Here is a 9,352-nt window from a genome sequence, read left to right as displayed (position 1 = left end):
ATGTTTCTACAACTTGATTGGAGTCCACCTGTGGTAGATTCAATTGATTGGACAGGATTTTGAAAGGCACATAAGGTCCCACAGTTGACAGTTGACAAGCAATGAGGTTGAATGAATTGACCGTAGAACTCCGAGACAGGATCGTGTCGAGGCACAGATCTGGGGAAGGGTACCAAAAAATGTCTGCAGCATTGAATGTCCCCAAGAACAAAGTGCCCTCAATCATTCTTAAATGGAAGAAGTTTTGAAACACCAAGACTCTTCCTAGAGCTGTTCGCCTGGCCAAACTGAGCAATCGGGGAAGAAGGGCCTTGGTCAGGGAGGTGACCATTGTCATTCTGTTAGTACTCTAGAGTTCCATTGTGGAGAGGAGAGAACCTTCCAGAAGGACAGCCATCTCTGCAGCACTCCACCAATCAGGCCTTTATGGTAGAGTGGCCAGACGGAAGCCATTCCTCAGTAAAAGGAACATGAGTGCCCACTTGGAGTTTTCAAAAAACCAGCTAAAGGACTATCAAACCACGAGAAAGAAGATTCTCTGTTCTGATGAAACCAAGATTCAACTTTTTGCCAGAATTCCAAGCATTACGTCTGGAGGAAACCTGGCACCTGGATCGAGGCAAAGATGAATGGAGCAAAGTACAGAGAGATCCTTGATGAAAATCTGCACCAGAGCGCTTAGGACCTCAGACTGGGGCAAAGGTTCACCTTCCAACAAGTCAACAACCCTAAACACACATGGGGTATTGAGTGTGGATTGATGAGGGGGGGAAACAATTTAATCAATTTTAGAAAAAGGCTGCAACCTAACAAAATGTGGAAATAGTCATGGGGTCTGAATACTTTCCGAATGCACTGTATATGACATCTTATAACATAGGTTGGGATTTAATCAATGGCACATTGTTGACAAGGACACATTTAGATACACATGTACAGTGCTTTCAGAAAGTATTCACACCCCTTGACTTATTACAGATCTTGTTGTGTTACAGCATGAATAGAAAATTGATAATATTTGTATTTATTCTCACTGGCCTACACACAATACTCATAATGTCAAAGTGGAGGTATGTTGTTCATTTTTTATATTTTTTTATTCATTAAAAATGCAAAGACGAAATGTCTTGAGTCAAAAAGTATTCAACCCATTTCTTATGGCAAGCCTAAATAAGTTCAGGAGTACATATTTGCTTAACAAGTCACATAAGTTGCATGGACTCACTCTGTGTGTATTAATCGTGTTTAACATGATTTTTCAATGGCTACCTCATCTCTGTACCCCACACACACAATTATCTGTAAGGTACCTCAGTCTAGCAGTGCATTTCAAACACAGATTCAACCACAAAGACCAGGGAAGTTTTCCAATGCCTCGCAAAGAAGGGCACCTATTGGTAGATGGGTAAAAATGTAAAAAGCAGACATTGAATATCCCTTTGATCATGGTGAAGTTATTAACTACACTTTGGATGGTGTATCAACTCACCCAGTCACTACAAAGATACAGGCATCTTTCCTAAATTAGTTTCCTGAGAGGAAGGAAACCACTCAGGGATTTCACCATGAGGCCAATGGTGACTTTAAAAGAGTTACAGAATTTAATGGCTGTGATAGTAGAATGGATCAACAACATTGTAGTTACTCCACAATACTAACCTAATTGACGGAGGGAAAAGAAGGAAGCCTGTACAGAATAGAAATATGCATCCTGTTTGCTATAAGGCACTAAAGTAATACCGCAAAAAATGTGGCAAAGCAATGAACTGTTTGTCCTGAATACAACGTGTTATGTTTGGGGCAAATCCAATACAACATATTAATGAGTAGCACTCCATATTTTTAAGTATAATGGTGTCTGTATCATGTTGTGGGTATGCTTGTAATTGATAGGGACTGGGGAGTTTTTCAGGATAACAAAGAAATAAAAGAATGGAGCTAAGCACAGGCAAAATCCTAGAGGAAAACCTGGTTCAGTCTGCTTTCCACCAGACGCTGGGCGATGAATGAACCTTTCAGCAGGACAATAACCTAAAACACAAGGCCAAATCTACACTGGAGTTGCTTACCAAGACGACAGTGAATGTCTCATTGTCTCAGAAGCGCACTGAACTTGACCTTCAAGGTAATTGATGCTTAGGCTGACATCACAGGGTTTAGCATGGATGTGATCTCCATGAATGTCAGGGAAATTGTGTTGAAAGCTGCATTGACGACAGTGCAGTGTGGTTGTAGCTCATACACCGTTGATTGAATCCCAGCCATATACACTTTATTCAGAGTTTTGCAGACAATGTGGTGCTTCACAGAGTTAGTATCATAATGGACATGGCTATTTGAATAGTCATGGCTGTTATGTTGATCCAAGATATCACTGCCTTCAATCAGGACCGTATCAGAATCATTTATTGTGTTACCTCTAAACCATTGAACCTTTTCATTTGGAAAAAGCACTTGATATGATAATACATGCATTTTTAAATAGGGTGAATGTATTTTATTTACTGGACAATCAACAATCAAACCTTTCAAACAATCCTTATTGAACGATTTATATTTTCACATAGAAAATTAGTTTGTGAGTGTGTAAAATAAAATGTCTATGCCAATGTATTTATTTCTTACATTTTATGTTAAAATACATTGTACATTTTGCACGTCTTTTCACAATCATGATTATGTATTTACACTAATAAAATGTAAGATTGAACACATTATATGAAGATTTTCTATCAGAATGAATAAAAGTGCCTTATTTCAGAAGGACTCTTTTCCTTTAACAATGAGATCACTATGGCTCCTTCTGAAATTGCACCGTATTCCCTATATAGTGCACTACTTTTGACCATAGCCCTATGGGCCCTGGTCAAAAGTAGTCACTAAATAGGGAATAGGGAGCCATTTGGGGCGTAGACCATGAGTATGGCACCAGATAAGTTAGTGGATAACTAAGTCATTATATTGTACTTTGAATAGTGAAATGTCTCTGTTGTGTTTAATTGACAATAGAGGCTGACGTGGCATAATGCAATATAATGGCAGACTAGGAAGTGCCTCCAAAATGGCACCCTATTCCCTATGTAGTGTGCTACTTTTGACCAGAGCTCTCCTATGATTTACATGTTGCTAAGGCAACATAAGCTTAAGTGACAAGTTGGCTTCATCCTTAAAGTACAGTGATGAAGAGACTGAAGAATCACATACTGACAGACCTTTGTAGAGAGGAAGACACTTTACTGAAACAAGACTGACAGAGATAGCCTACTACTGAGAAGTGAGTGATGTGTTTTACCGTAATAACTTAAAATACTTGTAAAGGTTTTCTACCAGGCTTTTAAAGTGGCAGTATCACTTTTTAAAGTATACTTTGTAAATTATAAGAAATTTTTATTTTAATTTTAATATATTTTAAGAATGTCTTTATTGTTGTCTTGTTCTGTCTATTTGTATTGACAAATGAATAATGTAAACTAATGTTTGGACTGCTTTGGGCAGTGATCTCACTCATTGACACAATGTAAGGTTTTTCATGTATGGAGATGCTAGACTGCACATGTACAATTCTTATCCAATTTCTCTTATCAATTTATTTCCATGGACCTGCATGTTATGCAAGTTATTCTGCACGTTATTCCCCGGTATGTCTTAAAGTTATAATAAATGTAACTACATGATAACAGTAAAGTATCATTTTTGTGTGTGTGTAAATGCATCTTGCTTTGTACTCGATGAATTAGGATGCTGGGTGGAAAGGTCTGTCTATGGACAGATGGGACCAAGGCCGCTGAGGCATGGGGAGTGGAAGGAGTTACCCTGCTAGAGCGTGCCGGGAGATTTGGTCTGGGTACATACGGAGCACTAGTTGACATAGCATCCTGCTCCAATATGGGCCACCAGTACTTAACGGAGATGGATTGAGTGGCGTGGCTGATACCTGGGTGTCCAGCTGCAAGGGATGTGTGCGCCCAGGTCAATAGCCAATCCCTTACCTCCGTGGGAACGTAAGAGGCGCTCCGGAGGACAGGGCGCAGGAGCGGATTCCCTCTCCAGAGCCTGGCGGATGTCCACGTCTATGTCCCAAGTACGGGAGCAACGATTCGGGAGGGTGGTATGCCTGGATGATGAGAAAGGGAAGGTTTTCTTGACTTCGTCTCGGGCCTAACAACACCCGTGCCAATATATCCTCCAAACACCACATTCTCGGCCCATATAACTTAAGTTTGGGCTAATAGCAGTAAGGCAAAATTAAATTGTTCAGCAAATAATTGTATTATCTTTTTTTTGATACTTCAAAAGGGTCTAAAAACTCAAAATAGCTAAATAATCCTTCTTAAAACAATGCCATATAGCTTAGTAGAACCCCCTCCCCCGACTTAGACAGGGTTTAGACTGTTATGGGCATTAATTATAATATACATAATTCACATTTCCTTTCGTGGTGTAGCAAACTGGCTCAAATTAAGATCATACATTCGTAGTCAAAGGCTTTATGATTAGTTGACAAGTTGAATCAGGTGCTCTAACTCTACATGGAATATATGGTGGTCTCCAAGGAGAGGTTTGAGAAAGGCTGCCTCAGTGGATGGTTAGTTACTGGCAGTAGAAGGTGAGAACATTCTGCTGGTTGCCTCATATGAGGACATTGAAGACCACAGGTCAGGCTGTCCGTAGAGTGCACTAGGGCAGTCTGACTGGGGCACCAGCAGTACAAATACATATACACTGAGTGTATAAAACATTTCTAATATTTCATTTATGATGCCGTTTTTACATAAGCAGTACGAGAGCTTGGGACTTTAAGTTTCTATCTGCAAAAGTATGATTCTGAGATAATTGCAGTGGAGTAAAGTACTTAAGTTAAACTACTACTTAAGTAGTGTTGGGGGTATCTGTACTTTACTATTTATATTTTTGACTACTTTTACTTCACGATCTTCTGAAAGAAAATAATGTACTTTTTACTCTATACATTTTCTTTGACACCTAAAAGTACTCGTTACATTTTGAATGCTTAGCAGGACAGGAAAATGGTCATATTCATACACTTATCAAGAGAACATCCCTGGTCATTCCTACTGCCTCTGATCTGGGGGACTCACTAAACTGAAAATGCTTTGTTTGTAAATGTAAGTTATGTATGATTGTTGGAGTCATGACTTTAGTCATGTGGTCAGGCCCACTCCTGGCTCTAACCATAACGTGTGAAGTCACAGCATTAGAGGTTGTGATAAAATGGAGTACCATAGGTGTCTCTCACCTCAGTCATCATATATCCAGTTGACGTCTATGGTTTTCTTTCCCAGTTTGTTCTGGAACACTGCCCTGTTCTGGTCAGTCTGAACAGCATCAGAAGGTACGTCTACTGCCAGACAGGAAGGGGGAGAGAAAGGGAAAAGGCTTAATGGTGTGTGTGTGCGTGTGTGTTTGCAATGACACACTCACCATGGTCTCTGTCAGATCCAAGGCTGCCTTTACTGTTTCTCCAGTAGAAGGCGCTCATTCTCACCTATGCTGCCCTCTACTGGTCCCACCTAATGCAGCAGCATCTTACAAGGCAGATTCCCTCCTGTGGTCTCTACCTCTGTACCTGTGGGTACTCTCGCTATCTGCCTAACCAGATCCCTGCTGGCCTGCTGTACCTCAGGCCCCCCGCCAGGCTCAGAGCTGCAGCCACGCCCACCAACGTGATCCAGGTCCTCATTGGCTGGTTTAACAGCGTGTCCACCTGTTCCTTGGTGATGTCAGCCTGATGCACCACTGTCTGCAGCCCTTCTTACGTCTTGGTTCGGTGTCCACTTCACCAGCAACACCACCGTGGTTGTGCAGCTGGATGAGGCAGTGTTGAGAGCGGCCCACCACTCCCAGGTACTCCCTTCCCAGGCCCTGGAAGTAGCGTAGCGCCCCCGGCCGGTCTATGGTCACAGTCTGGTGGACCAAGGAGGCCAGAGCGGGACCCAACCTGTCCTTAAACTGGGCGACCCGGATAGAGGGTCCGCAGAGCAACACAGTGGGGTGGATGGCTGAGGCCGAGGGGTAGAGGGTCACCCCAGTGTGTTCCACACCAATCCTCTCCTGCAGCTCTGGTAGGTGGTCAAGTATCTCCGGGTAAGATAGACACACTGTCTCCTCCACACTGGACTGGTCTATCAGAAAGGACCCAATCTTCTCCATAAGTTCCAGAACCTGCTTCACGAGGCTCAGCAGCAGAACATGGCCACTATGTGGCAACTGCTCTAGTTTATCTCCAATTTCTAACCAAACAGCTGGAGGCAGGGCTTTCTCCTATAGAGCTCCATTTTTATGGAATGGTCTGCCTACCCATGTGAGAGATGCAGACTCGGTCTCAACCTTTAAGTCTTTATCGAAGACTAATCTCTTCAGTAGGTCCTATGATTGAGTGTAGTCTGGCCCAGGAGTGTGAAGGTGAACGGAAAGGCACTGGAGCAACGAACCGCCCTTGCTGTCTCTGCCTGGCCGGTTCCCCTCTCTCCACTGGGATTCTCTGCCTCTAACCCTGTTGCAGGGGCTGAGACACTGGCTTACTGGTGCTCTTCCATGCTGTCCCTGGGAGGGGTGCGTCACTTGAGTGCGTCACTTGAGTGGGTTGAGTCAATGACGTGATCTTCCTGTCTGGGTTGGCGCCCCCCTTGGGTTGTGCCGTGGCGGAGATCTTTGTGGGCTATACTCTGCCTTCTCTAAGGATGGTAAGTTGGTGGTGGAAGATATCCCTCTAGTGGTGTGGGAGCTGGGCTTTGGAAAAGTAGAATGGGGTTATATCCTGCCTGTTTGTCCCTGTCCGGGGGTATCATCGGATGGGTCCACAGTGTCTCCCGACCACTCCCGTCTCAGCCTCCAGTATTTATGCTGCAGTAGTTTATGTCGGGGGGCTAGGGTCAGTTTGTTATATCTGGAGTATTTCTCCTGTCTTATCCGGTATCCTGTGTGAATTTAAGTATGCTCTCTCTAACGTTCTCTCTCTCTCTCTCTCTCTCTCTTTCTTTCTTTCTTTCTTTCTTTCTCTCTCTCGGAGAACCTGAGCCCTAGGACCATGCCTCAGGACTATCTGGCCTGATGACTCCTTGCTGTCCCCAGTCCACCTGGCCGTGCTGCTGCTTCAGTTTCAACTGTTCTGCCTGCGGCTATGTAATCCTGACCTGTTCACCGGACGTGCTACCTGTCCCAAGCCTGCTGTTTTCAACTCTCTAGAGACAGCAGGAGCGGTAGAGATACTCTGAATGATCGGCTATGAAAAGCCAATTTACATTTACTCCTGCGGTGCTGACCTGTTGCACCCTCGACATCCAATGTGATTATTATTATTTGACCCTGCTGGTCACCTATGAACATTTGAACATCTTGGCCATGTTCTGATATAATCTCCACCTGGCACAGCCAGAAGAAGACTGGCCACCCCTCATAGCCTATTTCCTCTCTAGGTTTCTTCCTAGGTTCTGGCCTTTCTAGGAAGTTTTTCCTAGCCACCGTGGTTCTACACCTGCATTGCTTGCTGTTTGGGGTTTTAGGCTGGGTTTCTGTACAGCCCTTTGAGATATCAGCTGATGTAAGAAGGGCTTTATAAATACATTTGATTTGATTTGACCTTCTTCTCAAGCTTCGTCTTCAGTTCAGATGGCAGGGTGGCACAGTTGGGCAAGTTGATCTTCTCTTCCCCAAACTCCCTCTAGCAGATCCTTCTCAGCCTGGTCCAGTTTCCAGGAGGAGAGGGAGAACAGATGGAGCTCTGTGGCGCCTAGCTCCACCTTTACCTGGCCCAGAAGGTTGCCCAGGCCCCCAGGCCTCCCATACTGGAGGGACACCACCCGCTTCAGCACCAGAGAGATTTTATCTGTAACCAACTGTCTGGCTTTCCGGAATTTACTTGTTGAACCCTCCAGTGCTAGCTAATCTGAATCACCACACGTCACCCTCACTGCTGGAACAACAACTTCACCTAGATCCTTTACAATCACTTCCCCTAGAAGAAGGAGCTTGGACTGGCCCAGACGACTGTTGGTGCTGATCTTCCCCTGCTTCCCTGAGAGACCCTGACCCTGCTCCTTCAGCTTGGCCTGGACCTCGGCCCCATCTCTAACAACCACCGCAAACACTTCCCCTGCCTCGCAGTACACCTTCACATCCTCCAAACCCAGGGTACTGCTCTGTAGCAGAGTCTGGAGCTTAAATGGGTCTATCTCATAGTGGCATTTGTACCGCTCCTATAGCTGTTTGAACAGTCTCTCTACCTGTACCTTCCATGGTCCCACCCCAACCTGATTGCATCTCCATCTCCACATGACACAGCCTGAATCTCTGACCACATATTACAATATCACATAAACCAAACATGTAATAAAATCAGATTATTTTGACCTCATTTGAAGGGATAATAAAGTTATTACCTGACAGACAGATCCATGATATATGACTAATGTTTACTGGGATGTAACTACAACAACAGTGCATTGACGTCTGTGTATTTAGACCTCATGTTATGGAAAATAAATGTTGTATCTAACAGGTTATGTGACTCAGCCTGTAATCTATACTGTAGTTGTGTCTGTATAGTCTGGCCTCACCACCTGACTGCTGACTGGGGAGGTTGTTGTGGGTGGAGTCTCCAGGCTGTCTCTCAGAGTGAGGGAGAGAGGTCCTCCAGGCATCTCCAACACATGACTAGGTTTCTGAAGTACCCTCTCCTGGACTGGAAGAGTTACACAGTCATAATGAGTTGTTGTTGTTGTCATGGCAGCATGTACTGTATGTTCTGTCCTTTATAGGCAGCAGGTAGCCTAGCAGTTAAGAGAGTTGGGCCAGTAACTGAAATGTTGCTGGTTTGAATCCCTGAGATGAATAGGTGATCAATCTGTCAAGGTGCCCTTGAGCAAGGCACTTAACCCTAATTGCTCCTGTAAATTGTCACCAACTGATTCTACTGGTCCGCAACCTCCGCCGGATTTATGGCGAATTTCAAAATACTTTTTCATATTCTGTTTCTGTGATGGTCCAGATTCTAGACCTCGAACAAAACAGGGTATTTGTAAACACGCATGCTTTCATCTCTAGGTCTATTCTTTGATTAGATTTTAATTGATGGTCATGGATTAGAATAGATATTGTGTGTGTGTGTGTACTGTATTGGGCCACGTGTGTGACTGAAGAGGCATTATAGTTCAACACCTTCTAGATATACAGGTATAACGAGAACTACAGGTAACTGCCAAAATAAAGGAAACACCAACATAAAGTGTCTTAATAGGGCATTGGGCCGCAAGCCAGAGCAGATTCAATGCACATTCGCATAGATTCTACAATTGTCTGGATGCAACGCCAACACCATTCTATAAGGAAAATT

This window comes from Salvelinus fontinalis, chromosome 36, assembly GCF_029448725.1.
Source record: "Salvelinus fontinalis isolate EN_2023a chromosome 36, ASM2944872v1, whole genome shotgun sequence".
Classification (NCBI taxonomy): Eukaryota; Metazoa; Chordata; class Actinopteri; order Salmoniformes; family Salmonidae; genus Salvelinus; species Salvelinus fontinalis.
Note: the sequence above shows the minus strand (reverse complement) of the source record.